A 25,755-nucleotide genomic window follows, 5' to 3' on the forward strand; every position below is an offset into this window, starting at 1 on the left:
GAACTGCGAGCAATAAAATTCTGTTTTTTAAGCCACTCTGTTTGTGGTACTTTGTTACAGGAGGTCTAGCAAACTCATAGAACCAGCCACTCGATTTAACAAAGGTGTACAGAACACCGAAAAAGCAGAGAAGAGGGTTAAGTGCTGTGGGGGTGGAAAGTGCTTAGGGCGCTTACACTCCAGTAGGAGAGGCAGCCGTGCACACATGACGCCCACTGTGGGCTGGTGGGCACCCTTGGGTGGGAACCAACTTCATCATACCTATTTTTCGGAAGAACACCTCCCTCTCCCATAAAAGGTAATATATAAATAGTTTATACTGTTCGATTTAACTTTAAACAATCTTTAGGAAGAAGAATAATCAAAATTGCTTCAGGTTCTAATCCCATTAAAAATAATATCGACAGCTACAAACACTTTCTTCACCTTCACACCGGTGCGATGGCTCCTTTAACCTCAAGGAAACTCTGCAGAGTGAACTCTGTTTTACCCTCATTTCTCAGATTACAAAACTGGAGTTCAGAAGTTTCACCTCCTACTCCAGTTTACATGGCCTGCATGTGGCAGAACCCAATATGACTCAAACAACCTTAACTCCCGACACAGTTTCTCTAAGAAACACCCCAGTCACTTGAGAAAATGAAGAGTTCGAAGCCCAGCCCAGAATCACTGAATTAATTCATCTCTGCTTCTGAGAAATCTTTTTGGTGGTTTGTTTAAACAAATTCTCCTAGTGATTCTGATTGACAGGCACTACTCGTACAGCAAATGAACTCGGCCACCCCTGCAGAGTTTCTCAACACTTCGACCCGTTACAATCAACAGAGTGGTTTTAAAACTCCCAACCGTCCCCACCCCCTCACTGAATTAGAACCCAATAGTGGATCTGGGAAATCGCTTATAACCCTCCCCACAACACACAGTGATTTGAAACGGACAGCGAGCTTGAGAAGTGCTGCTTTTAATTAACCGCATTTTAACTCAAAATGTTGAACTCTGTTTCAAAAACAAAAGACAAATCTAAATAACAACAACCAAAGAAACTTTTAATAGCTAAGACTTTAAGCCATCAGAAGGTAGAAAGAGGACGATGATGGAGGAGTGGGGACCCTTGAAATCAGTGAGCGCCCGATGGGGAGTGAGAACAGTCAACGGTCAACGTGGAAACTACTAATAGATTAAAAGATCAAAAGAACAAAAGAGAGGGACTTAGAACAAGATGCACTGACTTCACATTTGGGCCTAAATCAACTTTTGGAAATAATTTATGACTTATTTTTAAAAAAATTTTTTAAATTTCTTTTTAAAATGAGGGATCATATGGTATTTATAAGTGACAACATGATGTCATGGAATGATGTGGGCTTTGGAACCAGAAAGACCCAGGTTTAAATCAGTGCTACCCCACCCGAGACAAGGCACCATTTTTGTTCTCTGAGGACACTAGGCAATATCTGGAGACATTTTTGATTGTTAACAACTCGGGTAGGTGTTAACTGTGCTATTGGCATCTACTGAACGGAGCCCAGGATGATGCTAAACATCCTACAATGCACAGGACGGCACCCACAACAAATGAATTATCTGGCGCAAAAGGTCAATAGTGTTGGGGTTGAGAAACGGGTTTAAACACTAGATGCACCATCGACTAAATATATGACCTTGGGCTTAACTCCTCTGAATCTCACTCAGTCTTCTCATATGAAAAATGGGGAGAATAAAGTTTATGGTAAACACTTAAGAAGTGCTCATTATGTGCCAGGTACAGGAAACCAAGATAGAGAAGTTGAAGTTCAGAAAGGCTGGTGACAGCTCAAGCCACACAGCTAGCGAGTGGCAGAGCAGGTTTAGAACCTAGTCCAAACACCATCCCTTACATCAAGGCCCCTCTAAGCCTCCAGCTTGAAAGGGTTAGGGCTCCCTCATCTATTTAGTTGGACAGGTCACTTGTGCTTCCATAGCCTCCTTCCTAAGAACTGATCAGAATAATGTACATCCATGGGCAACAGTTTGTTCATCTGGATAAAGCCGAAGTGTTTAAAAAAAAAAAAGAAAAAGTGTTAGCCTGAAGCCAAGAATGTAACAGAACTGATGCCCAAATACCTCCAGAGGGTTGTGATGCATTGCAATTGGCGAATAATAGTCTTACTGGATGTGAACAGACAATCTAACGTCACTTTTCCAGGAACAAAAACCTTAATTCTAGCTTTCCAGAATCATAGGGTGTTTAAGGATCTCAACACCACGTCCTCTACTGCTGCCAAAACGTACAGCTAAAGTGCTCTAGCTGGAAGCTTCTTACGCAAATGCATTTCTTTAACAGAAAATAATGGCTCCATAGACAGAAATCCCAACAGTCTCTTCTTTTTCTTTTGCGGATATATATTTCCACTGCTTTTCTGCCTTCAAACTTACAACACATTTCTCATTTAGAGAAAGATTTCATGAACATAAGGTACAAAATTCTAATTTAGACATCAGATATGGCTCTAACTCTGAACAAACTACCCAATCTCTCTGGGTTTAGGAGACCAAATTTAAAGAAAACATTCTCAGTTGTAAATAATAATAATAGCCAATTATTGCATGTGTATTATATCCCACGTGCTTGACATGTACTATTATTTCCATTTTACAGTTTGGGAAACTGAGACTCAGAGAGGTCTAATGGCTTGCCCAATGTCACAGAGGTAGAAAATGACAGAGTAAGCATTTGCAACTGGGGGTCTCTGAATCCGAAGTCCTGATATTGTGCTGCTACATCCTAGCTATGACAACTGTGATGCAAATAGAGTGATCTACCATGCCAGTTTCAAAGAAGAAAAGAAAATTCCAGAAACAGGATTAGCAATATTATCTTTAAGATGGGATTTTGACTACTTGCAGGAGGTAAAGGATGATTAATAAGAGGAGCAGAGAATTTGGAGTCAAACTAGACTTGAATCCCATAGTCTCATAGCCTTGTATTGTTTTCTTTTGTAACTTTACCCAAAATTATAATTTTATATTTATTTGTATGATTATTTGATCCATTTTCTCTACATTCTCCAAGATATTTGAGAGCCAGGGTTTTTGCTAACCTTTTTATTCCCAGGACCTAATACAGAGCTTCACATACAGTAAGTGCTCAATAAATATTTATTAAATGAATAGATAGATAGAGGGAGAAAGGAAGACCCATAAGGCATAAGTTTCTTCTTATCAGAAGAATGGAAGTTTGGGTGGATAAATGGAAGGAAGGGAGGGAGGGAGGGAAGAAGGAAAGGAGGAAGGAAGGAAGGAAGGAAGGGAGTAGAATGGAGGAAGGAAGGAAAATAGGTAATTGTTTGATTTTGAGCAAGTTCCTTAACCCTTTCCCCCCTCAATAACATTTATAATAGAAATGTTTATAAAAGCTGAAATAACTGTGTTGGTTTGATGTTATATAATGTGGTCTCTGTTATTAGCAGTACCCAGTTACTATTTGTTTCCCTGTACCACGTGGTTTTGAATTTTGACAGTCAGAAGATAGTCTCAGTTTCCCCAACACTGTTACTCACTGTTTGCTGGGTGTGACTTCTCTCCTTGACCAGGTTTTAAGAGCAGGTAGGAGCATATCCTGTAGGATTTTTGAATCCCTTGCCTTCTGGCATAGTGCTAGACAGAAGGAAGCTACTAGGCAAATCATTATTACACCAGAGCAAACTAAATGCCTCTGGGGGTTTGCATACCTTTCATAGACAAAGGGTGACTAAGATATTTGGGGAATGTGAGAGTGGGAGCTTAGATGAAGTACTTTTGTGTATAGGTATATAAATATATGTATATATGTATATTTAATTTAAAGATCTTACTGGCTTTTTTTTTTTGCTTTCTTTTTTAATTTTATATTAGTTTTGGATCTATACTACATTGGTTAGACATTTATATAGTTTATGAAGTGATCCCCCAATTACTCTCTCTGGCTCTACACACAGCCATTGCAATACTATTGACTATATTCCCTATGCTGTACTTATGTCCCTGTGACTATTTTATAACTACTAATTTGTACTTCTTCATCCCTTCACCTTTTTCTCCCAGCCCCCCAAACCCTCTCCCTCTGGCAATCACCAGATTGTTCTCTGTATCTGTGAGTCTATTTTCATTTAGTTTATTTCTTTTGTTCCTTTGATTCCCTTTATCACTTAGATAAGTGAAATCATATGGTGTTTATCTTTCTCTGTCTGACTTGTTTCACAGTATAATAACCTCTAGGTCCATTCATGTCATTGAAAATGCAAGGATTAAAATTTTTTATGGCTGAGTACTATTTCATTGTGTATATATGAACTATAATTTCTTTATCTAATTATCTGTTGATGGGCACTTAGCTTGCTTCCATATTTTGGCTACTGTGAATAGCATGGCCATGGACACAGGGATGCACAGATCTTTATGAATTAGTGTTTTGGTTTTCTTTGGATAAACACCCAGAACTGCAATTGCTGGGCCTAAAGGTAGTTCTTATTGGCTTTTTTAACCGATTCATGAATTGAGCGGCGTCTCATCCAGCAAATAGAAGGGCACTCCCCAGATATTTTAAGCCAAACTCCCCTCTACAAAGTTGCTTTGCTTTTGCTACTGTATACTCTCACCAGCAGCATTCAAGCAGTCCTGTTTCTCTGTGGCCTGAAGCTGACCTGACTTACTGACAGTCATTTGCATATTGTTTAGGGAGTGAGTTGTCGGTACTTTTACGAAAGTGCCACCCTTCTTTTCCCAGGTGTCACAATCCCAGAGTTAAGACTGGATCACAAGTCAGCCAGGAAACAGGATTTCTCTGACTGTTCTGCAATCCACAGTTGCTGGGTCTTCAAAGTCCCTCCTAAGAATTCTTGGGTGTTTTGCATGTGTTCATAGCAAAGGTCACTCAGGTAACCATGCTGCCACCATTTTCTTCTCTCTTGCTCTGTCTTATGTCACCACTGGGGCCACCAGGCCCCATGTCTATCTATGTCATAGCTATCGGTGAGAATTGTGTCACATCTGTTTTGCACTGCCAACATCTCACATGTCTTAGCGAAGCTGATAAAAATCTGAAGGCAGATTTTTATCAATATAGGCTTGCTATTGAAATTTCAAATACATAAGAAATTAAAAAACAAAAAACAAAAAACAAAAGATCATTGCTTCCTTACAAGTTTTTTATGTACCAATATTTACCTATGTGCATACATAAGCCTAATAAATCCTGCTTTCCACATAGTCCAATCTTTGAACAAAGTCTAAGAAATACACTCCATCCAGAAAATACTAATTAAGGAGCATTTCTAACTCTCGTATCCATCTCTTGAAGACCCTTAAAAGTGCCTCATTTCACACCACATACTACACTTTTCAAGCCGCTCTGGGGATTCTGATGTGCTAAAGCACAAAATTTTCTCAAACTGAAGTTTGCACCTATTTTTCTTCTCTCTCTTATCCTTAACCTCCAGCTTTTTAGTATGTAAACTAACTTGATTTCTCACTAAATCCTCCTGCTTTCAAGCAGATCTCTTTATGTTCTTCTGATTCAGCATCTAAAAGAGGAGTGAGGGAAGGCAAGACTGACTCACGTAAGTGTGTGAGGAAGAATGAGTAGTAAGGAAAGGCAGCAATAATCATATATCAATAAACCTTATCCTAACTCTCATACATTTTAATTTTTGTGTTTTTTTCTATATATAGGGTTATACTACATATGCTAAACAGCCATTTTTTTTAATACTTAATATATAGCTACTGTGTCTGTTATCTGTTGGTACATAACAAATTGTCCCCAAATTTAGGAGCTTTTAAAGCAACAGACATTTATTATCTCAGTTTCTGTGTATGAGTTTTACTTGCAACTTACTTAAGTGACTCTGGCTCAAGTTTCTCATGAGGTTACAGACCAACTCTTGCCTGAGGCTGTGGTCTCATCCAAACTCCTGACTGAGAATGAGGTAGGACTCTTCTTTTAAGCTCACTCATGTGCTTGTTGGCAAGCCTCTGTCCTTTGCCACATGGGCCTCTTTACGAGGTTGTTTGAGGACATGGCAGCTGGCTTTCCCCAGGATGAGTGATCTGAAAGAGAGAGAGGGAGCTAGGGAGAGACAGAGAGAGAGACAGACAGACGGACAGAGAGAGACAGAGAGACAGAGAGAGAGAGAGACAGAGAGAGAGAGACAGAGAGAGAGAGAGAGAGAGAACCCAAGGTGGAAACCAAATATTCTTTATAACCTGATCTTGGAAGTGAAATCTCATCATTTCTTTCATATTCTGTTCCTTAAGGGTCAATAAGTCCAGCCACACTCAAGGAGCAAGAATTACACAGAGGCATAAGTGCTAGTAAGCAGGGATCACTGGGGGCCATCTGAGACTGCCTACCTTGTTTTCTTTAATTACAGCATAGTATTCCAAAGTTTGGATGGACTATAATTTTTTAACTATCAATCACGATTTCCCATTTATTTTCTTTAAATTTTTTTCACTTTCTGCCTTTTGTTTGACTGGTTCTACTTTTTTTCCTCCAGATTTTAGAACTTACACACTGTATTTGTGTAATTTTTGCCCGGATCTGTAACTTGCTGCCTACCCAGCCCTGGGAACAAGACAAGACTCTCAGTATGCTTTTATTCCTGACCTACATCTTCATTTTTTAAAAATCATTTGAACTCTTAGGTCTAGATCTGTGCTGTTCGATATGGTCGCACTCGACACGTGGAGCTAGGGAGCACTTAAAATGTGGATGGGCTGAACTGAGGTGGGCTTTAAATGCAAAGCACACTCTGGATTTCAAAGACTTACTATAAAAAAAGAATGTCATATATTGTTAATAATTTTTATACTAATTATATTTTGAATACATGACTGATTCTGATGTGCCATCAGGGTTGAGAACCACTGGTGGCTTTAAAATACACAACAGTGGGAGAGGAAGAGAAAGTGAGAACTTCTTATCCATAGCACACATACCTGTATTATCTGAAAATCGGAACTAGGAAATACACATTTCGTCTTTTAAAATAAATCTAAAACAAACAAAAAAAACCCACCAAAAATACAATAAATCCTTAGACATGTTGATGATTTGGTTAGAGCTTGTTTGTGTTGAGGAATAGAAGACTTGAAGAGTCTGTGATGGCTTTTTCAAATGATTTAACATTAAATCTAAAGTATAGCAAAGATTAAGTAACCTAAACCTAACCCCTACTGACTTCTATAACATGATTCTGATCACTGGATTTCAGACCTTGAGGAAGATTGTTTTTTGATGGTGTTCTCTCCCTCTCTGTCCATTCAATGGATATTGCTAAAAGACTGAGGACACTTGGGGTGAAAGGCTTTGTAACCCAAAGACTAAGTGTTAATAAACCTTAACTCAAACCCGATTTTCAGAACTTGCTTAGACAAACGGAAAAAAATTTAGTCTAATATTCAAGTGTCTGCAACCGTTTTGGAGGGAGGGATGGTGAAAAGGGGTTCTACAGTAACTGTAATTATCAAAGGGGATTTAATAAACAGTTACTTGTTTATGCGCTAAGATCTTGTGCAAATTAACTAAGTAACACACCTAGGAGATGACAAGGGTCTTAGATATTTTGCTAGAAACCCACACAGTTCTATAATAAGCCAGAAACTCAACCTACTGCAAGACTGAGACAAATAATCAAACACAGATGACATACTGGTAATGAAATGCCACAGCAGTTAATTAAACCTTGTCCTGTTGATCACTGTGTTTTTAATATTCCATTTATGAAAAGCCTTTCTACTTGACCATTTTTTCCTTGAATTCTAATGACCACTTTTTAATTTACAACAAATACACGAGTGAGACCTGGTTTTATAGTTTAATACCAAAAGCAAAAACTGCAGCTATGTTAAAGCCTAGAGGGAATGTACATGAACTAATTTCTTTTCTAATATTCGAACTCAGAGAAGGGAATATTTAAGCATCCAGTCCCTAAAGGCCTATATATCACACTTTTCATGTACTGTACATCATCCTTTAGAAAATGCATCCTCAAACTCCTTTCAAAATGCTTCTATGCAGAAACCCTGTGTGCAGGCAGGAAGTATTACTGACCCCAATTTATAAGAAATGTATTAGTCAGGAGGCTTTGGGCTCCAAATAATGGAAAGCATGATTTATACAATAAGAAACTATTATCTTACATAATAACTGCAAATAGAGACAAAACTAGTTTTTCCACAGACGGAAGTCAGTCAGAATCACTACCTGACAAGATGTAATTTACATATCTATCAGTTACCTACAAGGGAAGAAGAGTTGCAAAACAACTCAAAGAGATGAACAGGGCTAGACTCTGATAACTTGAAAAGATATGCTATAGACAATGCATATTTTTCCACTGAAATGCAAAGATTTTTTACATCCCCAAATAAGCCAGATAGTAGGTATTTGTTTAGCCATTTGGAGATAAAAGAGAAAACATCTATATTGAGAACTATTTTTTTTCCAAAGAGAAAGTTCTAAACTCTTGCAAGTAGTGATTAATATATTCTTTAAAAAAATAATAAAAATTGTAAAAATGCTTGAGAACCAAAAGAATCAGCACCAGGCTGAAATCCTAAAGATAGTGTCAGCACATCGGGCTCAAAGTGACACTCTTGCAAAGAACATGTCCCAGGGTCAGAATCTGGGCAAGCTTGAGGCTGGCACAGGAGTACTCTGATCTTGAACAAAGATGCAAAAACCAGATGGTGAGACCAAGTTCAGAGTCAGGATCCTGATGAGCCCTCTAATGCAGGTCTCGGAGATCTGAGCAAAGCATTTGGTGAAAGCCAAAAAGGTCAAGAGGAGGCAAAGAGCACTCTGAGGTCTGAAGTCAAGCACAGGGGACATTTACTGATCACCTACAGTATGGCAAGAACTTCAAACATACATCCTATTTAATCCTCTAATGACACTAAAGAGAGTGTGCCAAATATCTTCCACTTGTCTCTTCAGAGCCACTCCTACCATTCTCCACCTTCCTTTGTGGCCAGGACATGAATGATTCTCCAAAAATGGTCCCCTGACCAGCTGGATCAGCATCATCTGGGAACATGTTTATCCAACCCTCCTCCACCACCACTGAATCAGAAGTCTACGTTTCTACCAGACCTGCAGGTGATTCTGATGCAGGCCCAAGGCCTGGAGCCACTGAACTTCTTCATCAGGCTCTCTTGCCCTCTGGATGCAGGTTGGGTTCATCAACCCAGAAGTACCAACAGAAGGTGAGAGGGAGGGGGCGCGTGAGCTCAGGTTTCTTGTTCACCCAGATTCCCACCTGCACAGTCACATCAGGCTCTACAAACGGTGCTGCTTCGGTGGTGCTGGCCTCTCAACATGATGCCCTCCCTCTGAGTTCTGGTAACTGATGCTGTCCCTCTTGTCTTCGGATCTAGGGATGGAAATGGCCCTTATCGTTTTCAGCCTAGAGGTACTGTACTATCTGTGTAGCTTCCTCTCACCTTGCCCACAGCTTTGTAAACAGCCCCTTTATTAAATTTTACTAAACTCTCCTCAAATTATCCATGTTAAGTGTGTCATTGGTTTCCTGCCAGGACCCCGTCTTTCTGCTATTACTCCCATTTTAATGATAAGGAAATAGCTTCAGAGAGCAAGCCCAAGCGTGTCCAAGTAAGGTGGACTTCGTTGACCTTAACAAATAGACAGCTAAGGTATTTCTCCAGCAAAATGGACTTATATGGGAACAAAGAATTGCTATTCGGGACATGCAGTCTAAGGGCAAACTATATGCAATTCCAGACAAACAAAGTAGAGGAGCACTTTTTCATGGACCTGGCAGTGGCTCTTGTAATGAAGAGCCCATTAGAGGAAACTGAAATCTCAAAGTATAGAGGACATATAGTTCAAGACTTTCCACTGGCTGAGTTATGACAGTCTTCCATTGGCGGAGCTGTTACTGGGAAATGAAGAATCGTTTCTTCCTCCTGCTGACGTAGTAATATAGTATCACTTCCTGCCAGAGATGCAAAGTAGAACATCTCTTCCTGTTGGGTTCAATAGTGTGCATTGAGTGACACACGTGTGAGAGTTTCCTGTTTCAGTTTCCCAACTTTGTTTTAAATGAGATTTCTGTTTATTAATTTTTGAAGCTTGAAATCAGGGCTGTCAGAGCACAAAGACTCAACCCTCCAATCATATGGTTGGTCTTTCTGAGGTGGACGGTTCCCCATCCCGAGTCATCTCCTTAGCATAAACTATCAGTTTATGGGTCAGAAGCCAATCACCAATGAAATTATATCCAAATTTTTATTATTGTGGAGTCTATTTTATCTATCTATCTATCTATCTATCTATCTATCTATCTATCTATCTATCTATCTATATCTATCTATCTATCTATCTATCTATCTATCTATCTATCTATCTATCTATGTACTTTTCTATCTTCAGAGAAACTAAGCTTTGAATAAATAATGAAGAGGTATAAAAATACATTCTGGTATCAAAGACTAAATATTGAAGGGAAAAATAAACTGCTCTTCACAAGTTAATTTATAGGTTTAAAGTATCATAATCTAGAATTTCAAAAGATATTTTTGGAATTCAAAGAAGGGAGATTTTAAAGTTTACCCAGAAGAGTAAATATACTAGTATGACCAAAATAATGTTTGAAAAAGATAAAAATGATGGGAAAGCATTCCTACCCAAATACACACACGTGCTCACATACACAAACACATACACACACATGCCACACACACACACACACACACACACACACACACACACACAAAACACTTAAAATTTACATTATAGCACTGGAACTGACATACAAATCAATGAATAAGAATAGATTTTAAAAAAAGCAAATTAAAGTATATAAACTAACCCAACTTATAAAGCATTATAAATCAATTAAAAAGATAAGAATCAATTAATAAAGAGAAACTGACTTAGGTATTGGGAGAAATAAATCAGTTTAGATTCTCACCTCACAATACCATCCAAATAAATTCTACATGTATCAGAGCTAAATGAAAAGAAAAACAAAACCAAAAACAAAACGCCATAAAAATAAGATCTATCTTTTCCTAACAATTAGATGGGAAAGTCTTTTTAAACCTAAAGTAAATTTTAAAAATCACAAAATAAAGTATAATTCAATGATTTTAAAATCTAGTAACAATAATTATAAGACCAATAAAGTAATAAAAATATCTAGTACCAACATGAATTTTTTTCTTAATGGATAAATATCTTCTAGAAATCTATAAGAAACACACCAATATGTTTTTAAAACAATGTGTAAAAGATAATGACTGACAATAAAACTACAGAAGACCAAAAGAATATTTTTAAAAAAAGAAAAAAATTCAATTTCACTGAGCATCAAAAAATGCAAATTTAACAAGAGAAGAATATGTTCAGGACCTTGCAGTAGACAAATTTTCTTTAAAAGGACACAACAAGCATTAAGCATAAAGTGGAAAAAATGGATAAGCTGAGTCTATTAAATGTATATCTTTGTTCATCAAAAATGCCATTAAAGAGGAAGAAGGCAACCCAAAGAGTAGATGATATTTGATACCTGACGAAGAACCCAAATTTGAACTACAAAAATTGCTTACACAATTCAATAATAGACAAACAACTCAATTAAATAATGGACAAAATACTCACACAGACTATTTACAGAAGATATCTCCCAGTGGCCAGTAAACATGAAAAATTGTTCAACCTCATTAATCAAAATAAATGCAAATTAAAGCCACAGTGGTATATCACTACACAGCCCAGCCAACTAGCTAAAATGAAAAAGATTGACATTATCAAGTATTAATAAAAATTTGGAGAAACAGGAATTCTTAAACACTCCTGGTGGGAATCTAAATTAATACAACCATTTTGGAAATTACTGTCTGGCGATATGTACTAAAGTGGAATATAGGCATATTCTGTGATCTGGCAATTCTGCTTCTCGGTGCATGCCTGTCAAAAATGCACACATACAGTCACAAAAGGAATGGGCAGAAATGCTCATAATCTCAAATTGAAAATGATCCAAATGCCCATTAACAGCAAAATGGATAAGTACATTGCGACATACATATTTATAAAATAGAAGACTATGCCAAAATGAGAAAACCAAAGAGAATTAATCTATTGCTGTTAAAAGTCAGATTGGTGGTTATTCCTACAGTAGTAATGACCAGAAGGGGAATGAGGGAGGCTTCTGAGGATGGTGAACTTGTTCTTGCTTGTTATTAATGCTGATTACTCAGGTATGTTTGCTTTGTGATAATCAGATACTTTGCCGTGTGTGTCTTTATGCTTCAATAAAAATCTTAAAAATAATAATCAGATGGCATGTTGTTAGGGTTTCTAAACTGATAATTCCCAATGTCAGCAAGGGTACAGTAAAATTGATACTTTCATATACTGTATGTTGGCAGAACTATAAATTGATTCAACTCTCCTGGAAAGCAAATTAGCAATAGGTGCATAAAAATATTTAAAAGTCAGCAATCTTTGACCCATTAATTCCACCTACTTGAATCTTTCTTAAGATAATAATCCACTCAAAAAAACTATAAGGGAAAAAATTATGACAGAATACAAAACTATGTATAAAACTAAGTACATACAATATAATTCTAACTATTTAAAACACATTTTTAAAAAACTGAAAGGAATTGTACTAAAATATGATTATTATGTGCTGAATGTTTGTGTCCTTCTCACTTACCACTCCTGCCCTCCAGTGCATGTCAAAGCCCTAATCTCCACTGTGATGGTATTTGGAGACGGATCTTCGGGAGGTGATTAGGTTAAGATAAGGTCAAGAGGGTGGATCTTTCATGATGAGATTAGTTACCTCCTCAGAAGAGGAAGAAATAGGAGAGCTTTCTCTGTCTGTCTCTGTCTCTCTCTTTCTGTCTCTCTGTCTCTGTCTCTCTGTCGCTCTCTGTATCTTTCTCTCTGTCTCTGTCTTTCTGTCTCTCTCTGTTTCTCTGCTATGTGAGGATACAGTAAGAAGGCAGCCATTGACAAGCCAAAAAGAGAGCCCTCACCAGAACCGGGCTGTGCTGGCACCCTAATCTTAGACTTCCTGGTCTCTAGAACTGTGAGAAACAAATGTTTGTTGTTTACGCCAACCAGACTGTGGTATTTTGTTATAGCAGGCTGAGCAGACTAAAACAATGATTAATAGTTATATTTCAGTTTATAAGATTATTTATTATTTTTATTCTTCTACAAACTTTATACAACCTTTATGAATTAATTTTTAATTTTTATAAAGCATAATTACTCATTAATATATGACTACATTCCCATTGTAAAGTCAAACATAGAGAAATGTAGAGTAAAACATAAAAGTTCCCCGTTAACAGATTCTCCCACCATTCCTTCCCCAAGGTTGATTTATCGAGGCTAAGTACTAATAAACGTTACATGTACCTTTCCAGGTATTTTATTTTCCATTTACAAACATGCATACATATGTAAGGAAATATGCACACACAGAGTGTTTTGTTTGTTGCTTTATTATTGCTTACAAAAGCCTCAGGAGAACTGGATACTCCCAGTATGGTGTTTTGTTTGACCCACACAATGATCTAAAAGGTTGCATAACCACACAAGTAGCTCTCTCTCTCTCTTTTTTTTTTTTTTTTTTACAACATAAACATCTTGGCCCTCTACATTTTTTGATATCTACGTGACCTCCCTAGGTTTTTGTCACCCTGGATCTTTTTAACATATTGCTCTGTAAAGTGCTTAAAGAAAAATAATAAATACGCTTGTATATCAATTCATCTAAGCCAACCTCATTCTTTTCTACATAGTATTCCATAGTACACATTACTATCATAATCGCAATTTTGAAAAGTATATGTTATTTTATTTTAAAGAAGTTTAGATGCAAATTTTCAATTTGATTCAAGGTTCCTGAATGTGTTCCTGTCTGCTCATTAACTATAAAGCAGGAAGTCTTTTAGTCTCTGTTTAATTTTTCATCAAAGATGATTCGTGAAAGGCTGCTCTGGTGATCTGGAAGGCATTCTCATACTGACGCTACATCAATAAAGACTCTTATTTGCACAGTGGAAAAGAAAAATTATTATTTAGAAACTCCCTTGAGGAAACTTGCTTTTCACACAGAATGGATTATTTGTCTAAATGTCAAAGGACTTTCCATAATTTTTGTAAATATCTCCTTGCCCAGAAAACAGCAGTTGGCTGGAGAGTTTGTGAATCATGATTGCCTCTATCACTCTAGATATAGCTTAAATCTGTGATTATACTCAGTTCTGTACATTACTGTATATTATCTTCTTTTATATTCCAATCAGTTAATGCCTCCTTAATTTAAGTATGTAAGCTTATCACACCCCAAATATGGTAATTTCCTGGGGGGAAAAAAAAGGGTTTTTTTTTTAATTGTCTTTATGTAGACAAAATAAAGCCCAGATACCCATGTGGCTCTGTCTCAACAGGGAGTTACAGACTGATTTGAGCAGTCAAGAGTAATTAGAAGTAATTCTAATCTTACCGGCATCTCTCAAATATCATTAGCAAGGATCCAGTGCACAGCCTGTGGTGACATCTCTCCAGATGCACTTTTTCTAGTCCTCTGTATCCCCTACTTTTCTCAAAAATCTTCCCCAAAGCCCCGCTCCCTGCAACCCATTCTAGACTCTCTTTTTTCAAAGTCGATTCCCTGTTCTTCCCAGTAGATCGCCTCCTATCCGTAGTTCAGGACCCTGAGCAGCGGCAGAGGTGGAAGGGAACAGTCTCATCAGACAACACCAAAACTGACCTAGCAGGAGAGAAGGCATGAGAAATGGAACAGGAGCTAAACCTTTGCTTAATAATTGTTTCTACTTGTTAAATATACCTACAGTGACTATAATTTTCAGATGAACAGTTTACATGCATGGTCTAGAACTGGGCAGTGTATGGAAGCTGGGATTATTTTGGAAAATCAAGGGAGATTGATTTTGAAGGTTATTTGTTCGTTTCTTGAGAGGAGGAGGAAAACAACATTTCTGAGTGCGCGATACCTTGGAATGCCCCTTTCACGTGTTGTTTTGTTTGGCTAGAACAACAACCCTAAGAGGAATGTATTCTTGTTTCCATATTATACGTGAGGAACGTAAGTACCACCTTTGGCACAACTGTCCATCTCCTAAGGTGCTCTGCGTACTCTAGGAATTTGTCCTGTCGGATTCCCCAGTCCACAAAGGTAACTCATTCTCTGGTCAGCGCTGATTGGACCAGAGGTGTGAGCATGTGACACTGAGCCACGCCAATCAGATTTTCTCTTGCGGATACATGGAATAGGGATTCAGAGACACAGGTGGCTGGATCAGTCCCTTGTAATGAAATGAACCCTCTCAGAGAGTGGGTCCTCATGTCTGGAGAATCTTTGTTTGCTGACTACCATGCTGAGATGGGTGGTGCTGAGAATTCACACTCAGCTGTATAAGCTGGGAGAAAGTTAATGTCCCTGATCACGAAAGGGCCGAGAGATGGAGAAGCCTGGTTGGAGTGTCATGGGGTCAGCAAGAGGACACTGAGAGCAAACCGGATGTTGTGTTCGGGGTAGGGACAGAAAGAGAAGAATCCTTGATCAGCTGCTGCTGGGAAGTTTCGTGAGCAGAGGAGGGATTTGAAAATGTGCTGGGCAGTGTGCATTGTAACACCCCTGTCCTTCCTGTGGTCCCCTCGGTAAAATCGGATGAGTCTCTCATGTTTTCAGGAGAGCAGGCTGTGTCCTGAGTGGTGAAGAGCCCTGTGTCAGCGCTGGTGCGGGACAGGAACAGAGGCTGGACATCGGGACAGCTGGCATTTGGGCTAAATAAGTAAACCGATGGGCTGTGGGAGGTCCACGTGGAGAGGGAGTAGATAGAGCTGAACTGTAGAGAGAGAAGAAAGCTGGTATGAACAGAGAAATGAAGGTGAGTGACAGTAAAAGTCTCATCTTCTGGGTGGTGTTTTCTTATTCTCAGGTCCTGGTTCCAGCTCTTTCCTGAGGCCCAAATTTTTTCCTGACTTGGCTTTTTGGGAGACATTCTTATATACTTATTATAAATTCTCTTTTCGAGTTCAGCCTAGCTCAAAGTTGGGTCCTGTTACTTGTGACCAAAAACCTTAATAACTGCAAAGAATTGGTGATTCCTAGAGAACGAATACATTGAGAAAAGTTCTGTGGCCAGTTGGTGGTAAGAGTTAGGGTTCAAACCCGTCTCCCCACATCGCCCTCAACATACTCTCTGCTCAGTCACACTGGCCACAAACGCACCAACCTCATGCCCATCCATTCAGATGGGGTCTGTTTCCCCCAGCTTAGAACAGGCCTAAAGGATATTCCCTCATCTTCTGGTCTCAATTCAAATGTTACTCAGAGATAACTACCATGACAACCTCATCTAAAATTGTCACTCCCAAAAATTTAAGAATGGATCTACCTTTTGATCCAGCAATTGTGCTTCTGGGTATTTATCCAAAGAAAACCAAAACAATAATTCGTAAAGATCTAAACATCCTTATGTTCATGGCAGCACTATTTACAATAGCCAAGATATGGAAGCAACCTAAATGCCCATTAACAGACCACTGGATAAAGAAGTTATGGTTCATATATACAATGGAATGTTACTCAGCCATTAAAAAAATGAAATCCTACTATTTGCAACAACATGATAGATCTAGAGGTTATAATTCTGAGTGAAATAAGCCAGACACAGAAAGAAAATACCATAGAATTTCACTTATATGTGGACTCTAAGGAACATAAAGAACAAACTAATCAAAAAGAGACTCACAAATATAGAGGACAATCTGGTGATGGCCACAGGGGAGGGGATTGAGGGGCTGTGAGAAAGGGGTACAGGGTTAAAGAAGTACAGATTATAAGCTGATAGATGGTCACAGGGATGGGGAGCATGGCATAGGGATTGCAGTTAGCATTAATGTGATGTCTAGGTGGAGAGCCAGAGGAGAGAAAGAGCAATTAGGGGGATCGTTTCATAAACTATATAAATGTCTAACCAATGTACTGTATACTTGAAACTGATAAAATAAAATTTTAAAAATAAAAAAATAAAATTGTCACTCCCTAACCTCTTCTGCTTTTTTACTATTATTTTAATAACACATCACTGCCTAAATTTATGTTACATATTTATGTGCATTCTTTTTTCTCTATCTACCCCCTCCCCGCCCCCGCCCCACCCGACCTGCCCAACACACACCAGAATTTAAGCTCCTCCAGGGCTGGGATCAACTCTTTTGTTCACGACAGTATTGTCAGTGCACTGACAAAAACTGTTTTGACATACAGAAAGCACCCAACAAATATTTGTTTAATTTACCCATTCATTAATCCTTGATCTGCTTGTGACTTCCATGCTATTTTCATTATCTCATAGTACATGATATAATTCTAGAAAAAAACTCAGAAAAATCCTACTGGATCAAGGATGAAAATAATGTCTGAACGACATCTGTGAAACTCGGCTCATTATCATGCAAGGACCAGGGATGTCGGCTGGCTATTTGGATGGACCGCGGGGACGGAGAGGCAGCATGCTCTGGCTAGCACTTATGAGAATAGGGCTGAAATCTGGTAAATTCATTTCTAGTTGTTCTCTCCTAATTAATTTTTCCAACCTGGGACAACAAAGCTTCAGGGAGAGTAAAAAACGCTTTTGTTCCCAAGATACCGCATGTTAAATTACAAATGACATCTATTTTGTTTTGGGGTTAATGTTATTTTCTGGATCTGTTCTATAAGATTGTTCACTTTCATCATGCTCACTGTCCCCAGCTGGCCTGAGACAGGTTTTGGCTTGCTGAGGGTACCCCGCCTCAACAAATGTGCAGGAAGGACGAGCTGAAGGAGGAGGCAGAGGAAAGGGACATGCTCTCATCAAAGCCTCTCTAGGCTTTTTCAGTGTGTCATTTTGAACCACACCATCAAACAGAGGGTCACTTCGTTTGTGGCTTTCAGATCCTGTTCCCCACTCCTAACACATATGCCAATGTCGATGGTAGCTCCTAACTAGTGACCCTAACACGTGCGTGGTTTAATCTATTGTTTTAAAACAATGGGCTAATGAAAGGGTGCAAGTAGCATGGGAGTCAGTACCAATGCGCAACCAATATTGGAAAAAGTTCATAGCAATATTAGCTTGCTCCTCTGTGTAAGTCTTTCATCTCCACTTCTTTGCTCTCGTGGCACTCAGATCTCCTGACTCCAAGATCAGGGTTCTCCCCACTGCAGCTGCCTCCCCATCTTTCCATTCAAAGACTGGCTGACTATAAAAATTATTTTTCTTGACTGTGTTATGTTGCTAAATAAGCAGAGTCTTTAAGGGCCACAGATTCAGAGAAAGCTAAATCGATAGCCTGTAAAAGACAGTCGATAGCTTTTACTTGGTAAATCACAACACGGAGTTAGATATTTTACCCAAGTTGGAATGATAGCCTCGCTTCTAAAGAGCCAAGTCTGATGCATTGAAAACATGCAGAAACTCGGATTTACAGCAAGTCGTCTCCACTGCCTGGGGAGCCAGTGTCTGGAGCCTTCTCATCCAGCAGTGTAGAGTCAAAGTCACCGAGTGGTCACCACAAACGTCAAAGGTCACTTTGCTCCTTGACTGATTTCTACCAAAATCTAAAACCTGGCAATTGACATGGTCAAGCAGATGTCATTCCTTCACGAGACTCCTGATAGAAAATGAACTGAGGGGTTCAGTAACTCTCTACCTAATTCCAGCAATTTCGAAGAAGTTAATAATTAATTCCAGTTCTCCCTCCCTCCCACCATTCACTCCTGATAAAGGGAGTGATAAAGGGAAAGGGGAGTCTGTTTGTCCGACCCACCCACATAATTGCTTATCCTTTCCACTTGCCTGGACATCTTCTGAAAGCATAGATATCAATTACCACCAGGAAGTGGTGGCTTTCCCCCTTACCTCTTTGTTTTGTTTGTCACTTTTTAAAAGTGTAATGTGACTACCGGAGGGTTAGTCCAATGCCCAGAGGCTGAGACATGTGAACAGATGGAATGACAGAGGGGAAGGGCCCTGAGCGTACACAGAGAACTACAGGTGGAAGGAAGGGCTTAAAGGACAGAAAGACAGCAGGAAGAAATGTCTTTACACTTCAGTTTAAAAATCCTAAAATTTTTGACCCAGTAATTCTACTCCTGAGAATTTATCTTTATATCAGTTGGGGGCTAACCTAGAAAAGAGAAACGTCTCTGAGTATTTACCACAGGGGAGGCTGAGTGGACTTAGGTGAGAGGTGGCATTATCAGACCAGGGACGTAGGGTCACCTGACGGAAGCCGGGTCCCTGATGGAACAAGCAGTGGCACAACTGAGGAGACACACAGCCCCTAGAGCCTGAGCTCCTCCCCTCTCCCCGCTCCAGTCTCCCACGCACCCCTCCCATTGGGCAAACCCAGCTGGAAATGACTGACATGAAATCTAGAAGCTCCACGTGCAGAGGGCCTGCAATGCTGTGACACAGAGCAGCGCTGTGACACAGAGCAGACCTTAGGGACGGCTCACAGGCCCAGGAGAGCAACCTAGAGTGAAATAATATGTATTTCAGTAAGTAAATACTTACAAATGGATAGACAAAGTCATAGATGCTTACACCAAATTATAAAGAGAGTTCAGATTTAGGAGGAGGGAGATCATCAGAAGCATTCCAGGAAAAGAAGTCTCGGAAAATGTAACAGAAATATAAGTGGAATAAAAGCTGGAGTTAGGAAAAATAAAAATAGACTGCATATTTATAAATGATGAGAGAAAGACTAGGGAATAACCCTAGTCGAAGCAGAGAAGACATGCCAAGACAAATTACACATTACAGCTTATTTTCTCACAAAATGAGCTGGGCCTTATTTATAAGAGTAATGTCAAAATAATTATTTCCCTGTGATATGACAAGGGATGGGGGAAGTGACGAAGAAGCATAGAAATGATACCCTTTGTCTTGCGGTCTTACCACATGTCCAGGCACTTGTTCAGTGTCTTGAGACCCTGGAGTTCACATCGTGATAGATGATAGGCATAAAAGATGAATGGGACAAAGAAAGAGTGAGGAAAGGGGTTATAGTGAAGCCAAGGTATGGACCTTTGGGGATGTGATGAGAATAAGACTAAAAATCAACAGGCAACTCAAAGAGAGGACTAACAAAGGACAACCCATTGCCATTTTGCCAAGAAAAGCCTAAACAAACAAAAGCTACAGCCACAAATCCATGTATCACTAAAGAAATAGAAGGACAAAGAAAATCTTAGAATAAGGGCGGGTCTTTACATCGAATATATTTATGTAAAAATAAAACTAATTACATTTCATCCTACATTTCTCCTTTTGCAAAAAAGTGGTCTATGATAATGACTGGATTTTAGGACCTCTGAACTCCTTCCTATTCCCAAGATTCTATGATCCCGCCCTATTTTGTTAAAGCGGTTTGTGTTCTGTGGGAGGCATGTGCTGAAGAGATTGTGAGGGTTCAGAGCAGATTTAAATTTGTTATCTGGCCAGGAGATTGATTACCATTGCTCACTCCTAAAGAACCCCATTGGGCGACGGGGCAGGGGTGGGGGTGGGGTGGATTGGTTTCCTCAGCAAAAGGGAAGAGGGAATGTGCTGGTGACCCCCTCAACTCCCATAGCCCTTTCGCCGTGTTTGTTCCAGATGACTTAAGGTACATTGGCTGTGGCCGTCAAGGACCACGCTTAGAACCTGACCCCACAGCGATCAATCTCCGAATTTGTCAGAAGTTTAGGAGGTGGCTGGTGGAAGAAACATTGTCCAAAGGGGGATGATGATGAGTCAAAAAACCCTTGCTCTTTTGGAGAATTTGACTAGGAGATAAATATATATGGAGGAAATTTAGTTCCTGATTTTCTAAGGGTGGAAGCTAGAGATTCCTGATACCAAGAGAGGTAACATCTCTCTCGGTGGCCCAGTTCTGCAGTGTGGCTTTGTGAGTGGTTCCTGAAAGCCTAATCGGGAGTCTTTCTTCTTCCCTCCCAGTGACTTGATAGACATTTAATATCTGTAATAAATCCTTTCCTGCTTAAACTGGTTAGAGTGGATTCTGTTCTCTGAAACTGGACCCGATTGACACAAATATAGTTCCTGCTTTAAAGGCATGACAACTTTTTAGGGAGACAGACATGTAAACAAGTCATTCGAGACAATACTATAGAATTCATGTACACACAGAGGAGAGCCGGGGAGTGATTCACAAGGAAGGTAGCCCTGAAATGTGGAAACTGTGTATAGGAGCCACAGAAAGAGAGGAGGGCATTCCACAGCGAGGAACTGGCAAAGATGCCGAAGATGAGAGAGTCAGGTTGGAGAGCTGAGCTGAGCGGCAAGAACAAGGAGAGAAGTGGCTGCTCAGGCTGCAGGTGCAAACCCGAGACCGTGTGCGTTAGAGCTGTAAGAAACCTCAGGAATAATCTGGGGTGGTCCTTTTATTTCACACATCCAAAAATTTAAGCCAGAGAGATGAAATGGCCAGCTCAAGAACAACAACTTGCTTCATTGTCCACACCAGAGCACACGTCTTCTGACTCCAGACCAGTGTCCTTCCAGGTAACAGACGTGGACTCCTTAATGTATCCCGTGACGGTGAATGTTACAAACGAGAGAATGGGTCCAATGTTTGACTTGACAACCTGGAGGCACCAAAACTATGAGATGGGATAAGTAGGGCAGTGGCCATAGATAGGTAAAGAAAGAGTCAAGGGAAGACTTGTTTTTAATTATTCCTTTATGTGCTGCCTTAATTTATTTATTTGGGCAGAGCAAAATATTTCCTTACTGCTCTCAGCCATCTGCCTTTTGTTCAAGGAGAGAATGGTCAAACTTGGATGGGTTCTTGGAAGTCAGGGCAAGAGACCTGGCATGTTTCCAGGATGAAGGAAGGAGCCAGAAAAGAGAAGGAGGATGAAGATAGAGCAGCGATGGGGAATCATTGCAGGTGTGTGAGGTGGGAGACTGAGGGCCACAACCTCAGGTTCTAATAAGCTCCTTGGGACAGAATTGACAGGAAGGTCTTGCCAGGGAGATGAATTGTGCCAATTGTTCAATTACCTGCAATTATGAAAATGGGCGTGATGGTTGAAGCCTCTAAGAGGAGGCTCAGGGGAGACTGTAACTCAGAAATGAGACAGATTAATTGAACTCTTTGATGAGAATCTGATTGACCTCTTCCTTCGTTAAGCTCGGCTTTGGCCATCTCATAAGTCTCATTTCAGAAGAATCGATTTAAAGTGCGATTCATGGACTCTGAGCAGCAAAGGCACATCTGCAAGTGCAGAGCTGGAGGTGGGGAGCCCGCTTCCCTCTGCAGAGGAAAGTCTTTCTACCTGCTCTTGCCTGCTGACTCCAAGGACGACTTGTAGAAATGACCTCTTCCCTCACGAGTGGGAAAAGCCCGGAACATCACTGCCAACTGCAGTGTATTACACTGAGGACAGTGGAATATTCTTTACACATAATTATACAGATAAGTCAACATGTTAAACTCTGAATTCTCTTTTAAAAAAGGAAAGACAATAGCTTCTCTATATCTCAGAGCCCTTTGCTTATCTACATAATGAAGTCTATCGTATCATACTGATTCCTTCTCTTTTCATGTTTATTATCCTCACTACCATGTACATTTTTCAAGAGCAGAGACCAAAGGCTATGCATCTTCATGTTCTCAGTGCCCAGCACGGGGCCACTCATAGTAACAAAATACCACTATGTTGTCAAATTATTCAATGAATGAGTGACATTTATTCAAGGGAGAAACAACAGAGAGCACCAGTATAGAAACACCAATTATAACTGTACACTGAGAAACATGCATTTTAGCAAAATATCAGAAGAGCATTTGGAGTTAATTCATTAAAAAATGAAATGTATTGTGGGGGGGGGTTCTTCCAATAAAGTTATGTTCATAAGAATTTAGAAACCTTTCTGAAATAATTCTAGACATACAGATAAGTTGCAAAAACAGTGCAGAGTGTACATATAGCATCTAACCCGTTTTCCCAAATATTAACAATTTACGTAACCATAATATCATTATAAGAATCAGGAAATTGGCATTGCTATAATGCTCCTAATTAAATTCTACGCAGTATTCGAGTTCCACTCGTTTCCTCCCTAATGTCCTTTTTCCGTCTCAGGATCCAATCCAGGATCCCACACTGCATTTAGTTGTCATGTCTCCTTATTTTCCTCTAGTCTGTGATCATTCCATAGCTTTTCTTTATCTCTCATGACCTTTGCTTTTGAAGAGTAGTGGTCAAAATGGCTCTCGTGCTGGATTTGTCTGATGCTCACTGTGGTTAGTTTGAGGTTATACGCATTGAGGGAGACATCCTAGAAGTGATGTCTCTTTTTCAGTGCATTCTCTCAGGGGCACACGATGGCTTACGATCGTCAGACTCATGCTTGATTAAGGAGATGTCTGCTGAATTTTCCTACTGTAAAGTTACCCAATATATAGGAGGAGATGCTTTGCGACTATGCTAATGTACTGGTTTTCCTCACGCTTTCACCCGCTGATTTTAGCGTCCGTTGGTGTATCTTTCCTATAATTGTGATTTTCTATTTTTTCCATCTCTTCTATGTCTTAAAATTAGAATTCTTCTGTAAGAAAGACTTGTCCCTTCTCCCATTTTTAACAGTTAATTAGTGTTCAGTTCAGTAGTTACATTATTCACATTGTGTAAACAAATCTCCAGAACTTTTTCATCTTGCAAAACTGAAACTCTGTACCTAGTAAACAATTGTCCGTTCCACCCTCTACTCGTCTCTGGTAACCACCATTCTACCTTCTATGGCTATGAATTTGAATACTTTAGATTCCTTGTATAAGTAAAATCATACAGTATTTTTCCTTTTGCGGCCTGCTTATTTCATGTAGCATAATGTCCTCAAAGTTCACCTGTGTTGTAGCATGTGACAGGATTGCATTTCTTTTCAAGGAATAACTTTTCCATTGTATGTACACACTGTGATTGTTTATCATTCATCCATTGTTTCCACCTCTTAGCTATTGTAAATCATGCTGCCATAAACAAGGATATACAAATATCTCTTCAAGATACCTGTTTTCTTTCTTTTTCTTTTTTTTTGATAAATACTCAGAAGAGGGATTGCTGGATCATATGGTAGTTCTATTTTTAATTTCATGAGGAACCTCCATACTGTTTTCTAAGACAAAATTCTTAATTCCTCTCTTCCTGTTATCTCCATATCCCATTAGCCACTAAGTGCTATGAATCTTTTCTAACTTGTGCTTTAATGCCAGAGTGGCATGCTGTGTCTTTCGCACATGCTAGCAGATACAGTTTGGCTGGAATCAGGCTTGGGACTACCGCGAGGTGAGTAAAGTGCTCATCTCATGCCAAAATTTTAATGAAGTGCCCCCAAAAACACATTCATCAAGATAAATAATACTGTAATGTAATTTTTTTAAAAAAGCAAAACCAGTGCCAAAAAATCACGATGAACAAATGCTGAAATTTTAAATCATGTCTTGCTGAGCCATATTGGGGCCTGAGGCAAAAGGAAAATTCAGTAACACTGATCTTATCTTTTGTCAAATTTTTTAATTAAAATATTATTCATCTTGATGACTGAGTTTTGTTGGCACCCCCTTAAATTTTGCACCGAAGACAGGAACTTCGCTTGCCTCATCCCAGTCCTGGCCTGGCTGTGATACTCCTAGATTGTTTAGAATTTTTCCAGACTTGTTTTTATGTTTTGAAAATGCTGAGGGCGGAAATCTGTCTTTTGTTTATTAAACCATCTTTGCCACTTTTCCCTCTCCTCTTTCACTGAATGCTTTAGTCACAGCAAACCATCGAGAGGTCTCTAAACATTCTTTGCTTTTCCGAACCTCCAGTCTTGGAATACTTCCCCCCCACTTGATAAATCCCTAATCATTCATCTGACCCAGTTTAACCGTTGTCTCCTCCTTGAGTCTTTTTTCACATCCTCAATTAGAATTTATTATGTACTTCCTCCTTCTGCTTATATTACAGTAGCAAATGCATTCTGTATGAGAATGTTACGATGCATTTATTGGTATATTAAGAACAATGTTTATTTTAAATTGGTTTCAGAATACCTTAGAAAGAGAATTGTCTTTACATTCTCTTTGAGAGCACAAGCCATTTTTACTTAGATACCAAAGGCAGAGTGGCTCCATTATGTTTTTATTTCCCCAAGAACTGTGAATTCCTTGAGAGCAGGGACTATGTCTTTTCCATTCTCTAGCAGGCATGTGTTGGGCTTTCAATAACATTTGAATAGAACTTGGGCTAAGTGTACTAACACTGTTTATAGTCTATGGAACAAAACATTACTATTAAGAGCTATTTGAAAGACAAATTCTTTTTTAAACAAATTAAGAACTATGTGAAAAAATAACAAAATGTCAACTTAGTGGTGGAAATATAGTTAGTGGTGAGATATGTAAAACCCTACAGCAGAGAAACAGGTCTGGAAGCCAAAGACACAGAGCCTGGTTAAGGAGAAGCTGTCAATTGTGCTGCATCTCCTTAGACAGGAGCTGAGTTAATTTGAGGTGAAAGGCTTTGGGGGCATAGGAAGATAATCACTGCACCGCTTTCAGTGGAATTCTTAGAATCAGAAAACTATTCATTGGAAAGGAAAGGGTTAGCAGTTGGCTATTTTCTCTCTTACCCTGAGAAGCCACTGGCAAGGAAGGAAGGAAGGAAGGAAGGAAGGAAG

The 25,755-nt window shown here is 39.3% G+C and overlaps 1 long non-coding RNA gene across 1 annotated transcript in view; it reads right to left on the bottom strand.

Moving 5' to 3' along the window:
- Positions 1 to 14,595: 14,595 nt before the first annotated feature.
- LOC107195689 overlaps positions 14,596 to 25,755 on the bottom strand; it is a 36,336-nt gene continuing 25,176 nt past the window's right edge. Inside the window, exon 4 of the long non-coding RNA XR_003046348.1 lies at positions 14,596 to 14,780. This is a non-coding gene — a long non-coding RNA (uncharacterized LOC107195689). The remainder of the gene's footprint in view (positions 14,781 to 25,755) is intronic.

The sequence above is a fragment of the Pteropus alecto genome, unplaced genomic scaffold (assembly GCF_000325575.1).
Source record: "Pteropus alecto unplaced genomic scaffold, ASM32557v1 scaffold21, whole genome shotgun sequence".
In the NCBI taxonomy this organism is placed as follows: domain Eukaryota; kingdom Metazoa; phylum Chordata; class Mammalia; order Chiroptera; family Pteropodidae; genus Pteropus; species Pteropus alecto.